The sequence below is a fragment of the Chiloscyllium plagiosum genome, unplaced genomic scaffold, assembly GCF_037043375.1.
Source record: "Chiloscyllium plagiosum isolate Xiang-an unplaced genomic scaffold, Cpla_swu_hap1 HiC_scaffold_1, whole genome shotgun sequence".
NCBI classification, from domain to species: Eukaryota; Metazoa; Chordata; class Chondrichthyes; order Orectolobiformes; family Hemiscylliidae; genus Chiloscyllium; species Chiloscyllium plagiosum.
In genome coordinates this window covers 40,203,132-40,229,446 of record NW_028270139.1, presented here as the reverse complement: position 1 = coordinate 40,229,446, position 26,315 = coordinate 40,203,132, and the positions used below count along the sequence as shown (strand labels likewise).

Below are 26,315 nucleotides of genomic sequence, written 5' to 3'. Positions count from 1 at the left end.
CTAACTGTCGTTAGAAAAGGTATTAGATACCATAACTAGGCAGTCAGCATGACAATGCTTATCTGATTGGCTAGTTTTAAGTATTTGAATATTCAGTCAGTCTCAGGATCAATGTCAATAGACTTTGTACACTGTACCAGGTGAGGCAGAGTGAATGTCCAACCCCTGACAAGCACAAAAAATAATTTAATTGAAATAGTAAAGCAATAAGATTGGGAGGCAGGTTGTACAAAGATTTAAAATCCATTAAAAACAGAAGACTGTGAATTATATAAAACCTCTGTTGCAACCCATACCTGTCTGCAGTAGCAACACACCTTCCCTTTGGTCTCTGAAGCTATTGAAACGTTTATTTCTGTTCGACGTGGTTAGCTGATTCAGAATGAGCTCGCATAAGGTGCATGCAGAGAAACGATACCAGGTCTGAAACATGTCTTTTGTTCATGTTTGCAGCCTTAAGACCCTTAATCTTCCCCAAGCATTGTCACTGAAAACACCTTATCGTTGCTGACATACATTACTATTTGGTTACATTTCAGTTTTAATTTTTTTAAAAAACTCACCCACTCAGAAGGCTTTTTTATTATTGGACAATCTTTTCAATCCTTTCTTAATCCACTTGTTCATTTACATTTGTAGCAGAAGCATTCTGCTGTTCAACATGGCTCTCTCTCACAGCCAAACAACTCCTCCACTAACTAATCACAAGTCCATCCTTCTCTAGACAGGAATGTACCATTTTGGAAAAGGGAGGTGGTAAGAGGGCAGTCGAAAATGAACTCTGTCAAGTGCTGTAAAAAGCTCAAACATATCCACTAATTTTAATCCCACAGGAACCAAAAGAGGACACTAGCATTACCTGCTATTAAGTAGGAGATTACTAATGATGGTGAGTAATTTAATAATGTCCTCACTCCCTCCCATCCCCTCTCATTCTTACTAATTGTCTGGATAACCAGCTCATTGTATCACTTAGAGCTTTCCAAAAATTAAGTGTTGTACATAGCCCTATGTTGAGAGCAAGTTGGGGATTGAGACATGAAAAGCTGGAAGTGAGGTAAAATGTACCTCAAGCTGATCAATCAGGACGAAAATTAGCTATCAAATTCTGGAGTTTTAAAATTACTACCAGAAGGCTGCAACATCTACTGATTTAATACAACAGTAACAAACACCATCAAACAATTACACTTATGTAGCGTCATATCAAATATCTCAATGTGCTTCAAGGGCAATTACTTACTTTAAAGGTTAGTGTTTGTTGTGTTGCAGGTAAACCCAGTAACCATTTCCTTAGCAGTGAAATATGACAAACATTGATTTTATTTCGATAAAAACAGAAAATATTGGAAGGAAATAGTATTGTGAGGAAACTGAGCTCTGATGCCTCCATGGTGAATCCCTTACATACCAGTATTCATGGCAGGGTTACTGATTTATGCCAGCCCGAGGCAGCTGTACTGCTCAATACACTTGGTTTGCCCAACTGTAGAATGGTAAAAATGCTGAATATATTGCTACTCTTTGCCTTGTTAAAAGTGAGAAAGTGATATCGTGTAAAGATAAAAAATGCATAGATTTTAAAAAACCCATAGATAACAAACGTTTAAAATAATAATTTGGGAAGGCGATGGCCGAGTGGTATTATAATAGAGTCAACGAGACGTCCAGCACGGAAACAGACCATTCAGTCCAACTCATCCATGCTGACCAGATATCCCAACACAATCTAGTCCCACTTGCCAGCACCCAGCCCATATCCCTCCGAACCCTTCCTATTCATATACCCAACCAGATGCCTTTTAAATGTTGCAATTGTACTAGCCTCAACCACTTCCTCTGGTAGCCCATTCCATATACGTACCACCCTCTGCATGAAAGAATTGCCCGTTTGGTCTTTCTTATATCTTTCCCTCTCACCCTGAACTTATGCCCTCCAGTTCTGGTCTTCCCCACCCCAGGGAAAAAACTTTGTCTATTTATCCTATCCACGCACCTCCTCTCATGATTTTACAAACCTCTATAAGGTCACCTCTCAGCCCCCGATGCTTCAGGGAAAATAGCCCCAGCCTATTCAGCTTCTCCCTATAGCTCAAATCTACCAACCCTGACAACATCCTTGTAAATCTTTTCTGAACCCTTTCAAGTTTCACAACATCCTTCTGACCAGAATTGCACGCAATATTCCAAATGTGGCCTAACCAATGTCCTGTACAGGCACAACATGACCTCCCAACTCTGAGACTCAATACTCTGACCAATAAAGGAAAGCATACCAAATGCCTTCTTCACTATCGTATCTACCTGCGACTCTACTTTCAAGGAGCTATGAACCTGCACTTCAAGGTATCTTTGTTCAGCAACACTCCCTAGGACTTTACCATTAAGTGTATAAGTCCTGCCCTGTTTTGCCTCTCCAAAATGCAGCACCTTGTATTTATCTAAATTAATCTCCATTGACCACTCAGCTCATTGGCGCATCTGATCAAGATCCCATTCTACTCTGAGGTAACCTTCTTCGCTGTCCACTACACTTCCAATTTGATGTCATCTGCAAACTTACTAATTATACTTCCTATGTTCATATCCAAATCATTTATATAAATGACCAAAAGCTGTGGACCCAACATTGATCCTTGTGGCACATCACTGGTCACAGGCCTCCTGAAAAGCAACCCTCCACCCCCATCCTGTCTTCTACCTTCAAGCCAGTTCTGTATATAAAAGGCTAGTTCTCCCTGTATTCCGTGAGATCTAATCTTGCTAACCAGTCTCCAAGGGAAACCTTGTCGAATGCCTTACTGAATTCCATATAGATCGTGTCCACCGCTCTGTTCTCATCAATCCTCTTCTTTTCAAAAAACTCAATCACTTAATGAGACATGATTTCCCACGCACAAAGCCACGCTGACTTTCCCTAATCAGTCCTTGCCTTTCCAAATATATGTAAATCCTGTTAGTCAGAATTCCCTCCAACAACTTGCCCATCACCGGTCTATAGTTCCCTGGCTTTTCCTTACTACCTTTCTTAAATAGTGGCACCACGTTAGCCAACCTCCAGTCTTCCAGCACCTTACCTGTGACTATCAATGATACAAATATCTCAGCAAGGGGCCCAGTAATCACTTCCCTAGCTTCCCACAGAGTTTTAGTGTACACCTAATCAGTTCCTGGGGATTTATCCACTTTTTATGTGCTTCAGGACATCCGGAGACCCAAGGTTAAATAATCCCATCATGGCAGATGGTGGAATTTGAATTCAATAAAAAAAACTGAAATCTGAAGACTATGAATCCATTGCCAATTATTGGAAAAACCCATCTGGTTCACAAATATCCTTTAAAGGAGGAAACTGCCATCCTTACCTGGTCTGGCCTACATGTGACTCCGTACCTACACAGCAATTTGTTTGACTCTTAACTGCCCTGTGGGCAATAAACGCTGGCTCAGCCAGTGATGCCCTCATCTGATGCATGAATGGGTTTTATTTCCCTTTCTTACATGATTACACCTGGACTCCAACTGTAAATGGTAAACAACAGAATCAAGGATTTACTGCGGAGATACTCATCACCGTGTTTAGGGTGTAGCATTCCTGAAAATACACCTCAAACAAGAGATCATTTAGGCTTGTAGTTCTTTCTAAATAGTTAGTAACACTGGTTTAGGCTTGTTTCTGAGGGTGACCACTTAGATAAGACACGAGGAGCACTGAGGCCATCTGTAATCCTCCTCCTGCTAACCTGGCAGAGACAGATCAGTTTGGTTTTAATCAACTTCTGTTCTCAATTACAGGGCCATATCCAGTGCTGAGTACTTAGCTCAGTTATGACTTCCTTTGTATAACTTATGTTGTTCTGTTAAACTAAAAATGATTAAAACAACAACGTACTTAAATGGAGGTGGTGAGAAGACAAAAATAGCTCATAGATTTATTTCCTCTGTGGACTTTTGGTATTATTTAACAACAGTATAACCATTTTGCGCAAGTTCTGGTTGGCAAGAGACAAATTTGGATTGTGACACAAAGAATGCTGAAAAGAAATCAATGTGAGAGACGGAATATCTTTTACATTTGCAGTCACATTATACTTGGAAATAATTAAACAAAACAGCAGACCATTAAAGCACATTAAAATCCAAGTATGCCATTTCCACTTTGTCACTCAATGTGCAAAACTGAAATGTTACTTACCTAACTGCAGCATGTCACTAATCATGACTTTTGATACCGAGAGACTCGTTGCTTGATTGAGCAGCAACATAGTAGTGTTTTGCTGTAAGCCCGGTAGAAAATCCAGAAAACCAACATTAATGCCATTCATATCATTTCAACAGGATATGTTTTCCATGGAAATTCAACCTCCTGAAATTTCTTTGCACTCTTTAATAAGCAGTACTGGCACTACCAAAGAATTTTGTCTCATCTTACATGAAATGGTTTGGTACACACACAGTATGCAATATCAGACTGAAGCCAATAAATAACTGTGAACGTGTTACAAAAGTGTAACACAGCTGAGGGATTTTGATGATCTGATACACTGCATCACAAAACTACTTATTGTTCAAATACTCGTCAATCTTCTGTGGAATTACAGTAGGGGATTCAAAAACAAGTGCAGTTTTGCAGGTGAAGGAGGGTTCGATGCCAAGAATAATTCAGACGACACCAAGTTATAGTCCAACAGGTTTATTTGAAATCACAAGTTTTCGCAGGGTTGACCCTTCGTCAGGTGACATCTGTAAACTAGTGATTTCAAATCAACTTGTTGGACAATAATTTGGTGTCATCTGAGTTCTGACCTAGTCCACCCCAGACCAACACCGACACCTCCATATCAAGGATAATTCTGCCAAGGAATGCAGATGTCAATCTTCATTTTAAAGTCACAGACTCTATCCTATTGATGTATTCCATTCTGTGTTGCAACCTTGCTCTCATATTTCCTAATGTGGTTTATTATTTGTTAACACCCTTGTGAAGGGTCTTGAGATGTTTTGCCATGCTAAAAACATTGCATAGAATAAAAGTTCTTGTTTATACGTGAAACTGTCCTTGGAAAAATGTCACACTGCGATTGCAGTATTCCACCAGTAATGACACTGCAGCACTTCCACTGAAATGATCATATACATTTGGAGCAGGTGTAGAATATTCAGCTCCTGCAATTTGCTCCACCATTCAATAAGATCATGGCTGATCTGATTACTCTACATTCATACACCATCTTTGGAGGAACAGAGTTCATAGATTCACAATCTTCTGTGAAAAATATTTCTCCTTTCCTATGTCTTAAATGTGCAACTCTAATTTCAAACCAGTAATTCCTCATTCTAGATTCGTCCACAAGAAGAAACATTCTTTCCATATTCACTCTGCCAAGCCCTTCAGGATCCTATATGTTTCAATCAAGTCACCTCTTACGTTTCTAAACTCAAAACAGACCCAAGCTTAGCCTGTCCAGCTTTTCCTTACAAGGTAACTTGGAGGGGGGGAACTGAAGGAGGTGCAATTACAAAAGCAGATGGTAAAATAGGCATGACAACAAAGCAATTTTGAATGACTACAGAAAGTGCATATTGAGTTTACTTTCAAAGATTAGGTGAAGCAGTGTACATATGGTAAACAACTCAGTTATAAATTAAATCACATTTTTGTGACTCCACCATTATTTGGGTAGGTTTGATTGACAATGCCAATCAAGTTTGTAGAAGGGGGTGTGTGGTGTGGGTGGGGAGAAGGTTACACCTGAAACATTGACTTCTCCACCTCCTGATGCTGCCTGGCTCACTGTGTTCTTCCTGCGTCCTGCTTGTCTACCTTGGGTTCCAGCATCTGCAGTTCTTTTTTGTCTCTAATCAGGTTTAGAAGTATACAACGTGTACTTGGTGTAATACCAATCCAATAATGAACATGCATCACTGCAACATCATTTGTAAAATAAAACATATTTTACTGGAGTATGTATAAACATTAACATGGCATACTGTAAGAAAAATATATCTTACTGCAATGTTTTCACATTAATTTAACCAGAGTAACTAATCATGATGCTGCCCTTCTCGCACATTAAGCACCTTATGTGTTGACATACAGGAAATCTACAGAATAGCATCTCGGAGGGAAATGCTCAATATTAAAGCAGCTTACAATTAGATATCCTGTATTTAGCACTGCGCCATCAATTAAAACATGCCACACATGGATGTGATTCATAACAATTTAAAGGTGGAGACTATGCAGGAGGTTTTGTACTGCAGTGAGTAACAATCCTACATCTAAGCTAGAAGCTCTGGGATCAAGTCCTACTTTAGGACCTAATGGCTAAGGAAGGAGTGTTCATAACTTGACCAAGCAGGTCAATTATCAATTTGCAAAGCCTTTCAACATGGCAGACACTAAGAGAGCAGAGATTCTTGCTCAGTCATGTGATAGAAAAAACATTAGAACCCCTACCATCACTTTTTTCTGAAATGTATTCCTTCCTGGATGTGGGTGTTACTGGAGAGGCCAGCATTTATTGCATCCTAAATGCCTCTGTGAAGCTAATCACAAATCACTGTCTTGATCCCTTGCAATCCCTGGGGTGTAGGTACAGCCATATTTCCATTACGGAGGGAGTTCCAGCATCTCTACCGAAAGCAAAGGAACAGCAGTACAATTCCAAGTCAGGAGAGATCTTGCAAGTAGTAGTTCTCTCTGTCCTCGTCTTTTTAAGTTGCATGGGTTGTGAATTTGGAAGTGCTGGCAAAGGAACTCGGATAATTGCTGCAGTGCATTGTGTAGATGGTACATGTGCAGTTATAGTGTTTAGAAAATGGAGGGAGTGAACACTTAAGATGGTGAATAGGATGCCAATCAAGCAGGCTGTTTTTGTTATTTGATTCATAGCTCTGGACTACAACATGTATGTGAATGATTACGTTGCTAAAGCAACTCATACAGGTAGGAATGAGACTGGTTGGCTATTATGGATCAGATTGGTGCCAAGAAATGGAGATCAATTCCAGTCCCAGTAGGTATGGATTCAGGAGCTGCCTTTCTGGTGGGTCAGACCTGGCTTTAGGCAGAGAACTGAGGATGAATACCATGTCAAGCAAGTGACAGTGTTGTTGACTAATGACAGAAGAAGCTGTTCAGTTGACTACTTGTTATATCGAACTCTAGACCAGAATGTGGAATTGAAAATTTGAAAAAGTAATGTTATGAGAATCAGAATCCTTGATTAGGTGCAGTATAACACAGGCAGATAGTGGATTTGAGACTGACATTACTGCTTCAAGATATAGAAAGAAAAGTACCGTTCATGACCCAAAGATGTCCAAAGAGCAATACAACCAGTGATGTGCTTTTGAAGCAGTGCCACTATTATGGTGTAGACAGCGCAACAGCCAGCACACGGCAAGGCCCCACAGCAGCAGTAAGGAAAAGCCCTGATACATTGCAGCAAAGTCAAATATACTTTGTCTCAACGTTAATTAAGAAAATAAACTCCACCCAAAAAATGTAAACAAATCCTTCAGCAATCAAATGTTCTATTTTACACACTCCTCTTCCCACTCTGCCAATATGATTAAAAAAAACATTTCAATTCTGAAGAATAGTCATACTGGACTTGAAATGTGAACTCTTTTTCGGTCTGCTTGGATGCTGTCCAGATGTGGTGAATTTCTCTAGCAATTTTTGCATTTATTTCGACATTATTTCTTGTCACAAACTTCTCCTGAAATAAAAATTGAAATAATTCCAAGGAGGCAGGTATCCTGTCACAATGTCATCTTTTATCTACATGTGTATAGTACATGGACTCTGATTAGCTTGCTCAGAGCCAGTCCCCAGAATAAGGGCCCAGAGAGAGGCAGAGAGCTTCTTCAAGGAAGGCATCCTTGTAAGAGGATTCGCAGTAGGTTGAAATCTTCGAGGAGAAAGTGAGGTCTGCAGATGCTGGAGATCAAAGTTGAAACTTTATTGCTGGAACAGCACAGCAGGTCAGGCAGCATCCAGGGAACAGGAGATTCGACGTTTCGGGCACAGGCCGAAAGAAGGGCCTGTGCCCGAAACGTCGAATCTCCTGTTCCCTGGATGCTGCCTGACCTGCTGTGCTGTTCCAGCAATAAAGTTTCAACCCCATTTATATGTCAGCCAAGGGCCCCCAACTATCCTAGGTTACTGTGCCACCTAGTCCAAATTTCAGATGCTGTTTTTGAGCAATGGAGCAGAGAAAGAACATGGACTGGGAACAAGGACCAAAAGACTCTTGCCATGTCTCTCTCATCACCTCAGAAGAAAGTGGCCAATGAGAAAGCAAATGATGGAAAAAAAGAATTGGTGAGAATACAAAGATATCAATAATCTTTCTCCACTACAGAGGGACAATTGAACAACTGTGATCTCAAGTTAAAAAATCTAACATCTCAAGGACTCTGCTGACTTTTAAACTATGTGTTCTATACCAGACACTCCTTTTAAAGCTTATTACCTGTGTTTGATGTCATTTTTCATTACTTTCTTCTTCAGGTTTAGTAGGTATTAAATTCTTCTTTTACTCAAGAAAATCTCAGAATCTTCTCCTTCATTCTTATCTAATTAACAGATTTTCAATTCATTTTAATCTGTGTACAATAAAAAGGTGTATTTGTTGTCACCGATCAAGAGAGGGGTTAAAAGGAAAGGGAGCTAACCACTGCTCCGCCACCTGGTCAGAATTATATTAGGTGCAAATTCATTTAATTAACTCTGCAGCAAGTTTTGTCATAACAGAATGGACAAGATTCCCATTCTGCACTGTGCTAAAGTAGCACATCTTTATTTATAATAAATACAAAACATGGGAGACATGGAAAGGTTTATATTGGTTTACATTAGGAGGTGAAAGTCACCGCTTTATACTCACAGAAACAGGCCATTATGCCCATTAAGTCTGCACCAGCAACTATTTATATTTGTGCAACCTCTTTAATGTAATGAATTGCACCAATATGCTGCACCTGTTCTTCAAAAGAGCTGCTCAATTTGTCCCGCTCCCTTGCACTTTGCACAGAATCCTGAAAATGTTTTCCTCAGAGTACATATCCACTTCTCTTGGAAAGGTCTGATTGAGTTTGCTTCAATTTCCTTTCAGGTATTTAATCCTGACAACTCTTGGTTATTCCATACGATACATTTTTGACTCTTCCTAATATTACAGCACAGATTTAGTTTCAAACTATCTGCCCATTTTATGTGGTCCTCCAAAAAATGGAATGCAGAAGTGAGAACACAATAAACAAAATCAAATAATACATTTTACAGATGGGAAAAGCTTCTAATTTAGCCATGTCCCATGAAGCTGACAATTAATTGATTGTTAATAAATGCCCTCACCAACAAGTGAAAATGAACCAGAGAATATAATGATCAGTCATGGTGTTTGAATGGTTTAAAAGTATCATAGCAGTGATACAACAAACCTACCAAAAGGACCAAAGAAACAGGCTGTGGAATTTCACACCCTCCCACAAAGGGGGAAGATTGGAAGTGACGAGGGTTATGTGATCAACCTGGATCTCTTGCCTGGAGATCTCTGAGCTGTCTCGATCCCCTCTGATTAAGTGTAGGCGGGAAGACTTGTGGTAGCCTTCTTGCCTGGAAGGTGACTGAAGCCCTGAAGTGGCTACTTTTGGGCCATTTCCTGCTGTCACTGGTATTCAACTGGTGCTGGGCAGGAGACCCACTTATTGTGTTTGCCTGAATCCTTCAGAAAGGGAAGGAATGTGGGTGTGTTTGCCATTCTGTACCGAATCGAACGACCCCCACAGTAAGACGGAGAAGACCACAGAAAGCCACACCCCTGTCCTTACTGTTACTACTACCCTCCCATCCAGACCAGATGCTTTTCATTAGGATCGCTGGACTTGAAACATTAACTCCATTTTCTCTTCACAGATGCTGCCAGACTTGCTGAGTTTATGCAGCAATTTCAGTTTTTGTTCGTTTCAGATTGTCAGCATCTGCAATTGTTTTATTTTACTTACTTATTTGCTTACGCTGAGAATTTTTAACAATTAATTTTTTTGCCTTGCCCAGCCTCCTTTATTCCATATATTAATAAGTGGCTAAATAAGGTAAAGCAGACAATTTGTCCCCATTGCTAATCTGACACTTTTCATCTCCTTTGCTCCTGGATGGGAATCATCAACTGGAAGAGATGTCACAGCCAGATTTGTACACATGCCACGTGGTGGAAGAAGCAAGCTACTTATTCTTCTGTGGTATATCAATGCAGTATGTGATCCAAGAAAACCTCTATAACTCGCTGGCTGCAGTGGTTGCTTGAGATAATTGTGACTGAGCTCCAACTCCAATACTTCATTTCCCAGGAAACAATGAAACTCTCCAAGAATGAAACAATGTGAGCAAAGTCAGTGCAGGGTGAGCCAGGGAGCAAGACTATACAGACTTCTACACACAGTCTCAGTGTCACAAAAACAGGCAGAGATTGGGCCTACTGCTGTGGAGGGCAGAGCATGCAAAAGCCTGCAAAAAAACAGGAGACAAAGCTCGGCTCTTAGTTATCTGTCGGATTGAACACTATTTTGTAGAGACTTCACAAAGTCACTGAATACTGAAACACTTGCTTGCATCTAAAAGAAATTCAGCACTCATCCAAACAACATTCAATTCTCTTTTCATCACACCAGCACACAAAAAACAAGTCATCCTCTAAATGTTTTAAAATTAGCACATTCAACCACTTTATATGCAACACTGTCACTATGGGGCAACTGTTCAGGAAAAGGACGATAGGTTTTCTTTCTGTTAAAGTCCATTAAATAAGTTGGCAAATTGCCTCGGTTCACCAAACATTCCTACCCAGCATGACACTCTAATCTTATAAATTTGTTCCGGAACAGTTGCCTGACACTGAATATTCCACGCAAATCTTTTTTAAGGAACTATTTACATTTTATCATAAGTAAGGTGTCTGAAAGGAGTACACACGTCATCTGTTGGGTGGCACCCAAAATTCATCTTGTGCACTACTTAAGTTGCATTTGTCCAGTATTCCTGAGGTTTCAACTTCACAATATGCAAAGGCTCTCTCTCCTGTTTATGTGGCCTTAATTCAGTATTAGTACCATCATGAGAAGAGGAAAGCATCCGGGGGTGCTAAAACTGTTAACACATACAACAAATTTCCCCACCTTGTCACGCACATATCCATTGCTGTTTTTACCCTACAGGTTTAGAGGTGGAACCCTTCACTGCTGCAAGGATCACTCAATGCAGCTGGGAGCCTGACTGAAAATTTGAAAGAGGCCAATCAGGATTTCAAGGACTTGGTAAGACTCACAGAATGAAGAGAGTCAGAGCACAAGAAGAAAGGTATTCTGTGAAGCCCAGCTCATGAGTTAAATGGCCTGCTGGGTCCACCAGTAAACTCTCTCACCACCTAGAAGGGTCAGAGTCACTGGCCAGCCTTCCAATCTGACTGGTTGCTCGGAGGGGAATGCCTGCACTGCTTTGCTAGACCCCAGCTATTTTTATCTAGGCACTCTGGAATCTACTCCTTATCGATGTTCTGGTCTTAATTCCAAGGGAATGTAACTCCTGTGAAACCTTAGATTGGGATATTTTATCGGTTTCAACTCTTGCTGCCTACACACTGAGAACATTTGGAATTTATTGTTCTGGAGTGATGTTCTGGCCACCTATTAGCACAGAACTCTCTGATGCTAACAATTTGAGTTGGCTAGCATCTGCCCTGTAGTTGTCATCTAAAGACAACCATGTCCTTAGATGGGTTGATTCATTAATGCTAACATTTTTGTAAAATTAGTCCAACAATTTTGTTAATAAACAAATATTACTGACTAATTAGCAGAACAGAAGCTTTACTGTAATATTTTGAGATATTAACTTTTGTCCTCAGCAAAGTAGAAAATGAGCACTTTAATTAGATCCAGTGGTTTCCTTTGGTGGTCAAATGACCTACTAAAGGTCACTGTGAACTCGCCCATGAAAGGTACTGATGAGACCCTGCCACTTTCACACCCACAGCCCACACAGCACTCAGGAAAAGAGAACGTTTCAAATAAATTTTTCTAAGCAAGTAGTTTTCAGGATTGCAGTTTTAACTGATGTCAGAAATACATTTCTCAAACAAGTTTGTACTACTTGTGACATTTATTAAATATACTCCTGGGATATAAAATCAACTCAATTGTACCGTAGTCCTCAAGAATGATTCCTTCTGAAATGTTAATCCATTCTACTTCTTCAAATTCTGGATAATGCCATGTGCATTTCTAGGATGCTTTTGAAAGTTATTTCTGCTCTTCCCTGCTTTGTCATATTGCACAACAGTTTTCAGGAGGATGACAAAGGATAAGCTGCAAATCAGCAATCCACAGAGAGCTAGACGGGGGAGTTCATAATAAATGTTACCAGATTGGAGGTCCATTGTAATCACTGAAATGAGAATTAGTACATTGCTTTTGACTGTTGGTAAATTACTCTGAAATATTTGATATCAAAGAAGGTACAGTTTGCATCATGTTCAGACAGGGTACTTAAGAAGGTGTTTAGCATGCTTGCCTTCATTGCTTAGACCTTTGAGTATAGGAGTTGGGATGTCATGTTAAGGACATTGGCGAGAGCTGGTCTGGAGTAGTGTCTAGTTCTGGTTGCCCTGTTGTAAGAATGACTTTATTAAGCTGGAAAGGGTTCAGAAAAGATTTATCAGGATGTTACCAGGAAAGGAGGGTTTGAGTTATAAGGAGAAACTGGATAGGCTTGGATTTTTTTTCATTGGAGGAGGTTGAGGGGTGACGTTGTAGAAGCTTATAAAATCATGAGAGGTATATACAAGGTGAATGGCAGGTATCTTTTTCCTAGGGTGGGGGCACAAGTTCAAGGTAAAGGGAGAAACGTTTGAAAAAGGCACATGGGGCAATGTTTTTTAAAAAACGCAGAGTGGTTCGTGTGTGGAATGAACTTCCAGAGAAAGTGGCGTACATGGGTACAGTTACAATGTTTAAAAGCCAAGTACATCAATAAGAAATAATTGGAGGGACATTTGGCCAAGTGCAGGTGGGTAGGACTAGTTTAGTTTGGGATTATGGTCAGCATGGACTGGTTGGAACGAAGGGTCTGTTTCAGTGCTGTATGACTCTGACTCTATAAACAAACTGTACCTTTCACCTTAGCGTTCAACAGTCCCATCAGAATTTTGTCCTCTTTGATATTGCAGGGGGCAACTCAAACGATTCCATGAGTATTGAAAACATTTCATTTTCTGACATTCTGCTTGTACTGGGGTTTGGAAGAATATACTTTGATACTAAAATTATTTGAGGTTTGTGCTGTGACAATATCTGATCGCAGATGATGGCATATGATCCACATCTGCCCCAGTGCCAGGATTAAGTGCTGTTCATGCTGACTCTGCACTGGTGAAGCTAAAAGCAACAAGCTGCTCACAAAGAGGATCTGTAAACATGTTGTACTGAAAACATTGCTGCGGTTTTGGCATAAGTCTGATGAAGCTTGTTGCAGAAGTCACAAAAGCTACTGCTGTGGGACAGGAGAACAAAAAAAAACTTTCGTTGGTGGTAAAACAGCAGCCTTCACATGAACTGCCCAGCTTGTTACTAATCTGCTGTCAAGTGAGTTTGGTGCTTTATGGGCATATTTTGAAAACCATCAGAATACCGTCCAATAAAACATTCTTCCCTCCACCCTGTTGACCATAAACAAATTATTTGATAACTGAAAATTAGGATGGACTCAGAATTTAGAATCAACTAATTCCATCCCAACTGAACAGATGCATTCCAGTCAGTGTTAATGGATCAAGGTGTAAATTGCCAATAAACTTGAGAACCGCACATTCCTTCAAGTGAGGTTCTGTGAGAGGTATTACTAAAAAATTCTCCACTTGATACTACCATGATCCGTACATACTCCACATAAACAACTTACGATAAAATCATGACAGGAAAAATATTACTGCTCACCAACATCACCCAAAAGGTCAGTGTGATAGGTCACTTTGCTTACCCCTTGCTGGGATATTTTTGATTGAAGAAATTCAGCTGAACATGCCAAAATAAACACAAAGCAGGTGCCTGTTCACTTTATGATAACATTGTTCCATTCTGCTCATATTTTTAACATGTAAATGCTATAAGCAGAGTTAATTTTTTTTAACTTTATAAATCCATATAAAACCAGGTACAGATGACAGGAGTTAATCATGAGGAAAATGCTGACAAGTTTGATAAAGCTTTCGATGAAACAACAATAGCTGATCTCTTAGGACGGAACAAAAGCTGCTGGAAATCACAGCGGGTCAGGCAGCATCTGTGGCACAGAGCAAACTAACTGAGTCGAAATGACTCATCTGAGCTGATGTGAAATATGGGGAGGGTGGAGTGCTGGAAGAGAAAAGATGCAGGGAAGAGGTCAAAGGTCAGGTGTTGCACCTTCTGTGGTTACACGGGAAGGGGTCATGGGAAGGGGGGGTGGCATTGGTGATAATCAAGGAATAGACTAGGGTGTCCCAGAGGGAACGGTCCCTGCACAATGCATACAGGGGGAGTGAGGGGAGGATGCATTTGAAATGGCAGAGGATGATCCTTGGAATACGGAGGCTGGTGGGATGAAAAGTGAGGACAAGGGAGACGCGATTACTCTGATTACTTGCTGTACTGCACGCAAAATAAATCTTTCTGCCTGTGTTTCTTGCGAAAAAGGAGGACTTAATTGGAAATTGGAAATGCATACAGTTGTGCGAGGACAGCCTAGTGGCATATTAACGGCCTCGATGTGAATAGTTCAAAAATGGTAGGTTTATCACAAAAGATTTATTTTCTAGAGAATTTCTGGAGAATCAATCAATTGTTGCTGATATTGTAATTACAAAAGCATAGTTAAAGACTTATGCGGAAAGATAAACTTTTTCTGGTAGCCCAATAGTAGGCTCCTCTTTTGGCCAAGAGTTCAATTATGACTCAATTCATTATGGAGGTAGTGGTTGAGGAATAACTGTTGACGAGGAAAAATCCTGCATTTCTTCAATGCACCCCAGAGACTAGCTTAGCCACTTGAACAGAATTAATATCCGATCAAAAACATGGTCTTCCCTACAATGGAACACTCCATCAGTTTGGAGCAAAAGTTTCAACCTAGAAACATAGAAAAGTAGGAACAGCAGGAGGCCAGCCAGCTCTTCAAGCCTGCTCCACCATTCAATAGGATCGTAGCTGACCATCCAACTCAGTACACTGTTCCTGCTTTCATCCATACCTTTAATCCCTTTAGGAGAACGTGAGGACTGCAGACGATCAGAGTCGAAGAGTGTGGTGCTGGAAAAGTGCTGCAGGTCAGGCAGCATCCGAGGAGCAGGAGAGTCCTGATGAAAGGCTTATACTCAAAATGTCGACTCTTCTGTTCACTGGATGCTGCTTGAGCGGCTGTGCTTTTCCAACACCACAATCTTTGACTTTAATCCCTTTAGCCTTGCGATATGCTTCTTTCCTGAAATAGGCATTGTTACCATATATTTCAAATGAGAGGAAAAGTACTACTCCTGAATCAGACTTTTCAAGTCACAATGACATCACAAGGAGTCAAAATTGGATAACCTGGAATTCCGATTGTGTTGAAGTCATCAGTTGTTCCTGCCAGCAGAATAGGAAATCCAATAGGAAGTTGGCTATGATAATCAAAGATCTGGATTGGACAAGCCTGTGCCACTTTGTCATGTGATCATGCCAATCTACTGAAGGGGAGTTAAGCCACACCACAGTGCAAAAGCATGGCAAGCCATCGATCGATTTAAAAGTCTCCCTGTGAAACACTGCATATATGGTTGAGGAGGCCAATGAACGGCCACCTACCCATCCACATGTTTCCCAAAATCTGGGATTTTGCACTGCAGCACAACAACAGGGAAAAGATGTTGACTACTTTGGCAACATGGCACTCTGGGCAGTTTCAAACTTGCCTGAAGATGGATAACTCACTAAACAGAATAAGATTCTCAATTCTGAAAAAGAATTGAGATTTTCCAGAGCTAACTCCGAACATTTCTAATTGACTTGTCTACTTATACAAGGTAAGAAGACCATTGTAAGGTGTGAACATGTTATAAAATAAAGGCATTTTTACTGTTTTTTCATTGGTTTTTGATCTCGGGCACATAAGGAAACCGCTCAGCTAATTTGAAGTTCCGCTTAACTTGACCTTGTGAGCGGAAGCCCTGTGATTCAACTTGTTAAATTTTGCTGTACGTACAAATTCTACATGTGCAATATGCACACACCTATTTTCATTTTGACAGCCATCCTTTCTTATAATTTAAATACTGCAGTAAGAAATTGTAACTTTGAATGAAAAAGTGTGAAGAGTAGGGTTTACTGCTTTTGCCTGAAGCTGTCTCTCCCTTCCCCTTACCTAACTATCCCATGGCTCATTCAAAGATGATCAGGAAAATTATCTTGGTGGTCTAGTCAGTATTTATCCATTATTCCATGTTACTGACAAACAGATTATCTGGTAATGCTGCAGTTTGTGGGAATTTGATACGCCCAAAATTGCCAGCTTTTTTCCAACAATGGCTACACTGGAGAACTGTTTTACTGGTGACAAAGCAGTTAGAAAAGTTCTGAGGTTGTGAAGTACCATTTCATTCTATGTCCTTGTATATATCGTGCCCCAAAATATTCAGAACTTCAAAGTATTATGGACCAGGCCAGACCCCCTCAAAAGCCTTCAAGGAAGTAACCCAGACCATAACTTCGCTATTTGATTTTAAGCAAATGTACAGTGGATATTCCAGGAGAGAATCAGCTGGTCAGGCTACTTAGCTTTAAACAAAACAGAATTTATTTACAAGATTACCAAATGAAATACAAACAACAGAGAACAGAAAACAGAATAACTGAACCTATCCGCAAACCCAACAGATCATCCCAACGTAAGGATCCTGTTCTCAATACTTGCAACAATCCCAATAAACACCCCACTGGCACAAAAGATAAAATCAACACACAGGGTCTTACTGGAATGTCAGCAAGAGAAGATCAGCATGGACCTACTTCATTAGGTCCAGCAGCTTTTTCAACTGCATGACTGCTTTCAGTGAATAGCCAGACCAAACCAAACCACAGTAAAGTTGAGCTGGGAGAACTGGCCACTGCCCTTTCATTGTACGTGTTTTTTTTGAAACTGAAAAGCCTTTTGCCTAAGGCAGTATCTGTTAGCAATAATTAAATTGGCCCGAAAACCCATCTAACCCCAGACTATTCAGAATCTATTTCTTTTACAACTGGTCTGGGAGAAGGGAGCATCATCATCACAGAAGTAATGTTTATATCTTAAAACTGGATGTAAACAACCACAAAGGTGACTGTCCATTGTTGGGGGGCAGTCACGTGACTTATTTTCTGGATTAAAATCAATTCCTGTCTCAGGATGGCTCAAAAAGAGCATTCCAGGTATGAATCAATACCTTCCCTGAAACCAATCCAGAAGAGTACTGACACCAAACTGAATGAGTCATTCAAACACAAGACATAAAATTCTCTAAGTGTTAAATGACAATATAAGACATATAATCAACTTGATCATGCTTTTTATTTGAAAAAGGGCTTTGAACTTGTAAAATGTCATGTGATGAGATAACCATATTTTGTGTACTTTTAAAATCATCTAGAAATTATTTACAGACTGAGTTCTATCAGAAAGCCCTTGAACTTGTGGCATGTCATCCGAGCAGTTATGGAAATTAAAACAAAACTTGAAAGCAGGAGATTTTAATAAAAAGATGGATCCTCTAATTTGCTTCAACTTCAGGTTCTCCGAAGAACACTTTTCCTAGAAGTTCAACAAGAAACTTCAATCATTTCTTCAAATATAAAGCATCAAAATTATCTAAGAAACTAAAGGCCTTCCAGAAAAGATACTACAATAATGACAATCTGTAAAAGTATAACTTCACCTGTACCTAACCCTTGAGTGTGTGAATGAAACATCTCATTAATTTTGACCTAAGTGAGTGAGAATAAATAATAATCTTTGCCTTTAAACTCACAAAACCTTTCTGCTAAAATTATTTACTTTGGTCCCATATTCTGAGGGTAAGAAAACACACATTCCTTACAAACAATAGATACAAATCATGCACAATAAGGGAAAATATACGTTCAGTCAATGATATATAGAAGGAGCCCATTTTATCCATCCTGTGTCACAGTTCCAGTTCTTTTAAGAAATATTCAATTAGCTTCATTCCACCACTTTTTCCTTCTACATTTCCTTTTCAAGTATATGTTTAGTTCCCTTTTGAAAATTACATCTGAACATTCTAGCATATATTCAGGCATTTCCTTACCTTGAAATATTACCCAAATCAGAACTTGAAGTTACTGGGGCTCTTCAATTAAACTATGAAATTGCTAATTTCATGTACTAGAAACCTTGTTTCACAGAAGGTGCATGGAGCAAGCCTAAAATAAAACCATTGCTTTGCACAAAACCAATGCTGCTGTGAATTCAAGGGGAAACAAGAAAGTAAATAAATCAAGGGCATTCAAAGAACACTGTCTATTTCCTAGTAACAAAAAAAAAAGAACAGAAAGGCATTGGCATCTATTTATTCCAATACTTAGGTCCAGTCCAACTAAATTGTACTAAAATTGGCAGAGTACACGACATTCATTTCTAATGGTCAGCTTCAACCCAATTGAAAATGTGTTATTTGATGAATTTGCATCAATCTAGCAGCAACATTAAAAAAAGGGATAATTACTTATTTGTCCAAAGCAAAATTCACTTTCTATTGATAAATAATTGTATTTTGCAAGAAAGTCTCAAGATCTTATTTTTCTACTTCAAATGAAACATGGTTGGCCACAGCCTTTGTTATTTCACTTTATTTGAAATAATTGGAGGATAATTCCTTTTAACCAGGAATTCATATTAGGCTTGCACATTATTGCTCACAAGTCAGTGTCCCTCATCACAGAGATTACTGGCAGCACATCAAAATTAATTGTGAAAACTGTCTTGAAGCTTAGAATTTGCTACTGAGCAAGAACCAACTAAACTGAACAAGTCAGGGTTATGCACAGAAATTGCTCCAGTGACCAACCACAAAGGTCTTTGACTGTGGGAAGAAACAATAAATTCAACAAAACAAAACCCCTCTGAGCTGATTTTGCATAATTTAGGATTTTAGGGCAGTTACTGTAGATTATAGCTGTTTGTGGGGCTGGGAGCAGGGGTGGAGGGGTGGCAGGGTGTTGGGGTTTGGGGGGGGGGGGGGGGAAGTTGGGAGTATGACTTCTGCATTAAAGAGCTTGTGGTCTTGGAGGAGTAAGATGACAAAGGATACGGCAAGCTACATATCATTTTTATTAGAGGTGTGAGTTCAGAACAGTCTCGAGAGGATCATTCATCTCCTTCAAAGGGCTGCATTGACATTTACACTTTTACAGTTCTGCCATTAACTTTTCTCAATGTTAATTACTGAGTGCACCATAACTTAACCAGTCTGTTTAATTACCTCCAGCCACTTTCAAGAAGTGCATTTGCTGGCTATAGGTAAAGGCACTTTTATTTTTAGTTTGCACAGTATATGACACAGCAACAATTTTTGACTCTATGTTCAAGAGAACAGAATTTTGCCATGGTGATGCAGTGGCCAATACACAGATGTGGAATTATCTCTTCTACACCCTGCGAAAAACTGCCTGAAACATGCAGGGTGTAGAAAAAGGCAGCTAATACAGCATTGCCCAAGAAAAATATACTATCTGCAAAAGACTGTAACATTAATAAACTTTGATAAGAAGGATGCATAAAATGGTATAACTTGCTGTTAAAAAGTGATTGTGTTAGTTGTGGTTGTGGAGCTGGTTGCCTCTTTTTTTCAGAGCATAGTTTTTAAGAAAGGAGGTCTCTGTCTTCCTCAACAGCTCAAATAAGCAAGCACATAGACAGGAAAGTTCCAAGTTCAATCCCTGGCATATGTGAGTTTACCATTCTGACCAAGACTGGTTATCAGTCTGTCCCTCTTAGTCTCAACATGCTGGATGGATGAAGAAATTAGCAAAGGCTCAGGGACACGGCTCAGTTAATAAAATGCTGTTGATACAACAGTAGGTATTGCTATTACTGCTAATATTTGTACCACTATTCATATCTAGATGTCATTAACTTCTCATTTGGTCAGGAATGTTCATAAAAAGACCCAAAGGTAACATCCTACCGTCAACTCTGGTAAATCTAACTCTCAAAGCCAAGGCAAATCAGTCTTTGTGCATAGGCTTGAAGTTTGACTATGGCCTGTTTGAACTGTGTGAGCGTGAGGTTCAAAAAATACTGTTCTAAGCACAGCAACCTTCTTGTTTAATTAACCCTAAACAGAAGACTAACATCTGTTTGTATTGGCATTTTGAAATATATGTAATTAATGGCACATGGTCACAATTTATAAAGTTTGATTTTAAGTGCGCTTACTAGGCATAGTATCTCATGGTGATAAACCACCAACTGTCCCCTTCAAGGGAAATCTCAAAGGCCTCCAGTGACAACCCAGACTTGCATGATAAAATATTGAACTGTGTACCTGCACGCTCAGTGGATGTGATCTCCTGTTACAAATGAAAAACAGTGAGCTTTCCTGATGTAGGGAGAAATATTTTGACCTCACCCAACATCACTTTGAATGAGCTGATTGCTGATTCAGCACATTGCTGTTTGTGGAATCTTACTGAATGCAAAATGGCTGCCAAATTGCCTTTAAGGCAATATTCACTGTTTTAGAGTAATTTAGTGTAAGTTAATTACTTTTGAGATATTCCTTAGACATAAAACACAAAATTCAATTGCTTAAATTACTGAGAAAGAAAAAGTTGCTCGAGGTTATTGTAATTTGCAATTCTATAATGTCATGCACAGGTGTCATGGCAACACCTTTGTTATGTTATGATATTTGAATAGTATAAATGCACAGTCATTGAGCTTGCAAAAAGTGTAAATATACCCAGATGGCAACCATAGGAAGGTTTTCCTTCTTCAAAGTTCACCAAAATTATATTCTGCACAAGCCTTGTATCATCAGGACATTTAAAGATCAACACATTTATTCGAGAAAATGTACAGATTTACTGGAACTAAACCATTAACAGAAATACCTTTTTAAAACTGCAGGAAGGGATGACCCAGAGTCTTAATCGAAGAAGTTTATTTCCATTACTAATTAATACATTGCTATCATCAAGTGAGAAGCAATCTGCCATTGCGTGCACGCTTTGAATTCTGATTCACAGAATGTAAGTGACACCTCTCTCTGTACATTGTGAATATGTCACCCCAGGCGGGTAACTGTGCGGACACTGCTGTTCCCAGAAAGCTGATATGGGAATCATTTTATGAGATGACAGTCTCGAGGCTGGAAGATAACAGACCCTGTGAAGAGCAAGATATCTTCACAGCTGCAAAATGCTCTGATCAGCTTACACAGGTATTTTTCTTTTCAACCAGCTTTGAAAGATCAAACTGACAATTTAGATTAATGGTGACTTCAACTGTGCCTACAGCATGCAAATGTAATTTTACAGAGTTTTCAAAGGCTTTGTGAAGAAGAGCGGCTTCTACAAAGTTAATAGATTCTCATCAATGTTATTTGCTATTAGGCAAGTGAGTGAGGTCATTTCCTTCCACATCAACACACAAATCTTAAAACAGCATATCTCAAATTCTAGTTCAATCTTTGCTTTGCTCCTTAATTCTTACAGACTTCTGTCACCTCTTTAAATGTTCGCTTTGCTCCCCTAAATAAAGAGTAATTTACCCCTCGGCCAGGCACTAGGCGGCACATAGGGACAACTCCAAGTGGATTGGCTGCCAAATGTTCTATCTTTGACTGGGTAGGGAGAAGTGAGAGTAAAACACACTCTACACCTATTTATGGCTAATACATAGTTACCATGAAAACATGAAGGCAGTTATATCACAGATTACATCTCAAAATGGTAGTTTGCTAAGGATAAGATGGTTAAAGATTAATTTTTCCACTTGCTATGGTATCAAAATGGGTAAGATACTCTTTTTTAAATTCACCTCAGAGAATTCACGCATTATTTAGTATGGTTAGTATGCGAATTTGGAGGCTCTGCACAGCAGTGTGCTTACATATTCTCCTCCTTGCCACAGGGCTGCACTGAAGACAGCTGCTTGGATGTGCAAATCCCAATGTGAATGCATCCCTTGCACTATAAACACTTCAATGATGTATTTGATATGAATATTTTAAATTAATGAAGATCTTGAATCTAGAAATCACACAGACATGTACAGTCGTTCAAAGAATTTAAAATATACTCTGCACAGTCTTTTGCCTCATTGAATATAAATAATTCAGTAAGAAAATGTTAACGTCCATCATTGCCAAGCAAACATGTTGTACAAAATCTTCATGCAGTTGCTGGGGAAGATTAATGAGTACTCCACTGCTCAACTCTACTGATGTTGATCACTTTCACCCTTTGCCTCTTACAAACTAAATAATAACAAAACAAATAACATTCCATATATTGAATGTAGGAAATGGAATGCTAGCAAGAGCTACACAGTAAAGCTGCTTTCCTCTCTTGGCATGTCTGTTTCCAGCATTGTAGTGCCTTCTACATTAATGCTTCCTCAGATATAGGTATTTTCTGCAATAGAAACATTCTTTACAGTCCCCTTGGCATTACCTGCCGCGTTTGAAATCGAAGGCAAGCTCTCAAATTTTGCACGTTATGAACTGAAGTTAAATATACAATGTGTATTTTCTTTGAACTTTCAAAATAACTACCTCCAAAAAGGATTATAATTGAATGCTCTACATCTAAATCCACACAACAAATAACAAGACTTTGTATGCATTTCTTGCTTGCGCAAAATTGTACTCTTCCACACACCATTACTAAAAGCGGCCTGCATGCAATTCTCCTCATTTGTCTTTTGTTGTTAAATGAGTGCAATTTTAACTTTGCAAGGAATAACTTCCTCATAATTGGAAAGATTTTAGTGACTTCAAATCTATATTGATGGGGAGCAATGTATAGAAGATTTAATTTGGCATAAACTTGATTTCCAACACTTCTAGTTTTTAATTCATTGCCCAACAAGTAAACCTTCTACATGGTTTTAATAAAGCCTCATTGATAGAACAATGAGGTATCGCAGCACAAATTTCTTTCAGAGTCATGTGATAAAAGGTCCTTGGAGAAAGTGAGGACTGCAGATGCTGGAGATCATAGTCAAAACGTATGGCACTGGAAAAGCACAGCCGGTCAGGCAGCATCCAAAGAGCAGAAGAATCAACGTTTTCGGCATAAGCCCTTCATCAGGCCAAAACATTGACTCTCCTGCTCCTCGGATGCTGCCTGACCTGCTGTGCTTTTCCAGTGCCACACTTTTTGACTCTGATAAAAGATTCTTAACTGGCAGACAAGCCACTGGAGTTTTTCTTGCATGTTTTAGCGATTTCTACCATGGCTGTCCTTCACCCTCTTCGCCTCTGAATTTTTTGAAAGGAGAAGGGAAGTGCAATATTCAGAAGAGGAAGGGTGAGCAAGTTCACCCAGACTTCCATCTTGTGATTACTTGCTGGAGTAGGTACACAGCTATTTATGTTAAAATGACCTAATTCAATGTTTTCCCACCGTTGCTTGCTGGTCCAATGCAGTCAACCCAACTAATTCCAATGCAAAAGACTCAACCTGTCCAATTTCTCTAGTACATAGTATATCAGTAAAAAGATAGCTTTTCTTCAGTCTTGTTTATCTGCAATATAGACTCAAAATTTCATTTCTATAAGAAAGAGAAATGTCCCAATTTAGAATGGCCAATTCACCTGACCTGCACAGCTTTGGACAGTGGGAGGAAACCCATGCAGACACAGGGAGAAAATGCAAACTCCACATAGACAGTTGCCCAAGGCTGGAATCGAACTTGGGTCCCTAGCGCTGAGGGGCTGCTAACCACTGAGCCACTGTGCTGCCCTTTAACCACAACTTATGATAGAATCAAGAATAGACATGGTCCAAGTATAGGGGGGACCTTCTCTTGCCTTGCTGTGCAGTGGCTGCTTCAGTGGACCAGACAAGAAACAGCACTGTGGGGATTCCATCTCCTTCAGACATAGAAGATTCAGTCAATATTTGCTGTCTAGATATCCTCATGAAGAATGGCTATTCAGTGAGATAATGGAGATGACCAGTGAAACTTGTGCAAGTAATCAAAGGCTTTAGAAAAGAAGGGGAGCAACTTGATAGTGAATAATATAGCTGGATAATGTCAGAATGACAGCATTGTTTAGGACTGTATTTGCCTATTAAATGCCTTATTTCTGTAACACACATGACACGAGGAGCATTTAAGTGGTCAAAACATCCCAAAGATTAAAACTGCAAAGTGCATGAAATACTACACAAAATGTTAACCTTTATGGCAATGGGGTAACCAGATATTACCAGATCATAATTCAGTCATGCATGTATTAACCTTCTTAAGTCAATGTGCATTGTCACAGCATATGATCTCTTGTTTTTGGTTTTTATCAATTATATGGTTGGTAATACATGATTCACGACTGGTGCTTGATGTTTCATTAGAAAGTTTCAAGGGATACAATAACTATTAGACAGACCTGCTGCCACATACATCAATCATCACTGAAAACAGAATTTCATACTGTTTCTTGGAAAATTCCAGCTGCAAATCCTGAAACCTCGACATCAAGGAGTTCGAGAAAGACTTCACAGCAACAAGATGCACCTATTCACATACTGCGCCAAGGTTACAAATATCTATATACGCAGTTAAAACATTCTTTGTTAATGTGGCCCATCTATCAATTTATGCAGCACATTACTTGGAAGAATTACTGAATTTATTAAATATCTGCCAATATTTGATATCAATCTCTGAATCCCAAGTTTTTTTTTCAATAAAGCCAATATTTGTTGTCCAGTGGGATGTGAAGAGTCAACCACATTAGGTCTGGAGTCAAATGTAGGTCAGACCAGGTCAGGTTTTTAGGGTTCCTCACCTAAAGGACGTAGTGAATCAGATGGTTTTTACAACAACTGATGATGTTTTTATGGTAATCATTATGGAGACCAGGTTTTAAAAAATATTCCCTGTTTATTATTTGAATTTGAGTTCCATAGCTGCTGTATTGGGATGTGAATCTATGTTCTCAAAGTGTTAGTCTGGACCCCTAGGTTACTTGTCCAGTGATGTTATTTACTATGTCACCATCTCCCCTAAGACAAGGTTTGGTGTTGAGGGCTTCCACATGATGAGAATTTTCTTTTCACTGCCCCAATTTCCTGGATACTCCTGGATTAAATCATGACAACTAGGTTCGTTTACATCCCTGCTTCTGTGCTGCAAATAACTCCAGGACTCCATTCCGAGTTAATTTGGTAAAATTCCACCTGCTATTCTTTTCCACAAAATTTAAAACAGTGGCACATTTGTCTTTTCAAAGCAGACTGGAGCAACATTGACCTCGTAGAAAAAACATACTGCCAGGAAACAAAATGGCTGCTTGGTCTCGTGACTGATAATGGATATTCTTATTGCAATTGCATTCCTGACATAGGTCAGAAAATTAGTTGGGTTGACCAGCACTTTGTTAGAAAAAGTGTGTTTACATTAGCTACGAATGTCACTTTTGACTAAATAGGGTCACAAATGTTACTTATAGCATGACAAGTTCCAAAAACAAGTCAAAATTCCTTTGTACTCAAAAATATTTTCAGAAAGCCACTAGCATGCTGAATAGTGATTGCTTATGGGTGTTGTTTATGTGAATTTCCAGAAGGTTCTACATGAGTGGTTTACAAACTTGACAAAATTAAAAGTGCGTGGAGGAAAAAAAAGGATAGAAGAGAGAGAAAGCGGGATAAAGACTTTGCTCACTGCTTGGCATAATACATCAAGTGGTACAACCCAAGAATCAGTTCTGGGGCTTGAAATCCTCACCATACACGATAATACAAGCAGATGATTAAATAGAGAGTTACATATCCGCGGTTGTTGTTAACACTAAGTTGGGTGGCATGGTACTGAGTGTGAACAGGAGCAAGACTTTACAAAGGCACATAGGAAGACTAAATAAGTTGGTAATTAATGTAGCAATTAATGATCAGTCTGGGGAAGCGCAAGATTTAAGGATCTGAAAAAGGTGCTTTGGAATATTTTCTTAACAAGCAGCAAGCAGATGACATGGAGAGCTGAAGGATTTTATGTGCCCATTCATGGAAAT

General features: G+C 39.4%; 1 protein-coding gene across 5 annotated transcripts in view; it reads right to left on the bottom strand.

Moving 5' to 3' along the window:
* shroom3 (shroom family member 3) overlaps positions 1-26,315 on the bottom strand; it is a 432,635-nt gene that overhangs the window by 139,770 nt on the left and 266,550 nt on the right. The window contains exon 1 of one of the 5 annotated variants that reach the window (XM_043695339.2): positions 564-688. The exons of the other annotated variants lie outside the window; for them this stretch is intronic. The gene's annotated coding sequence lies outside the window, so the exon portion shown is untranslated. Of the gene's footprint in view, positions 1-563; positions 689-26,315 lie in introns of those variants that run through there. 5 annotated transcript variants of the gene reach the window in all.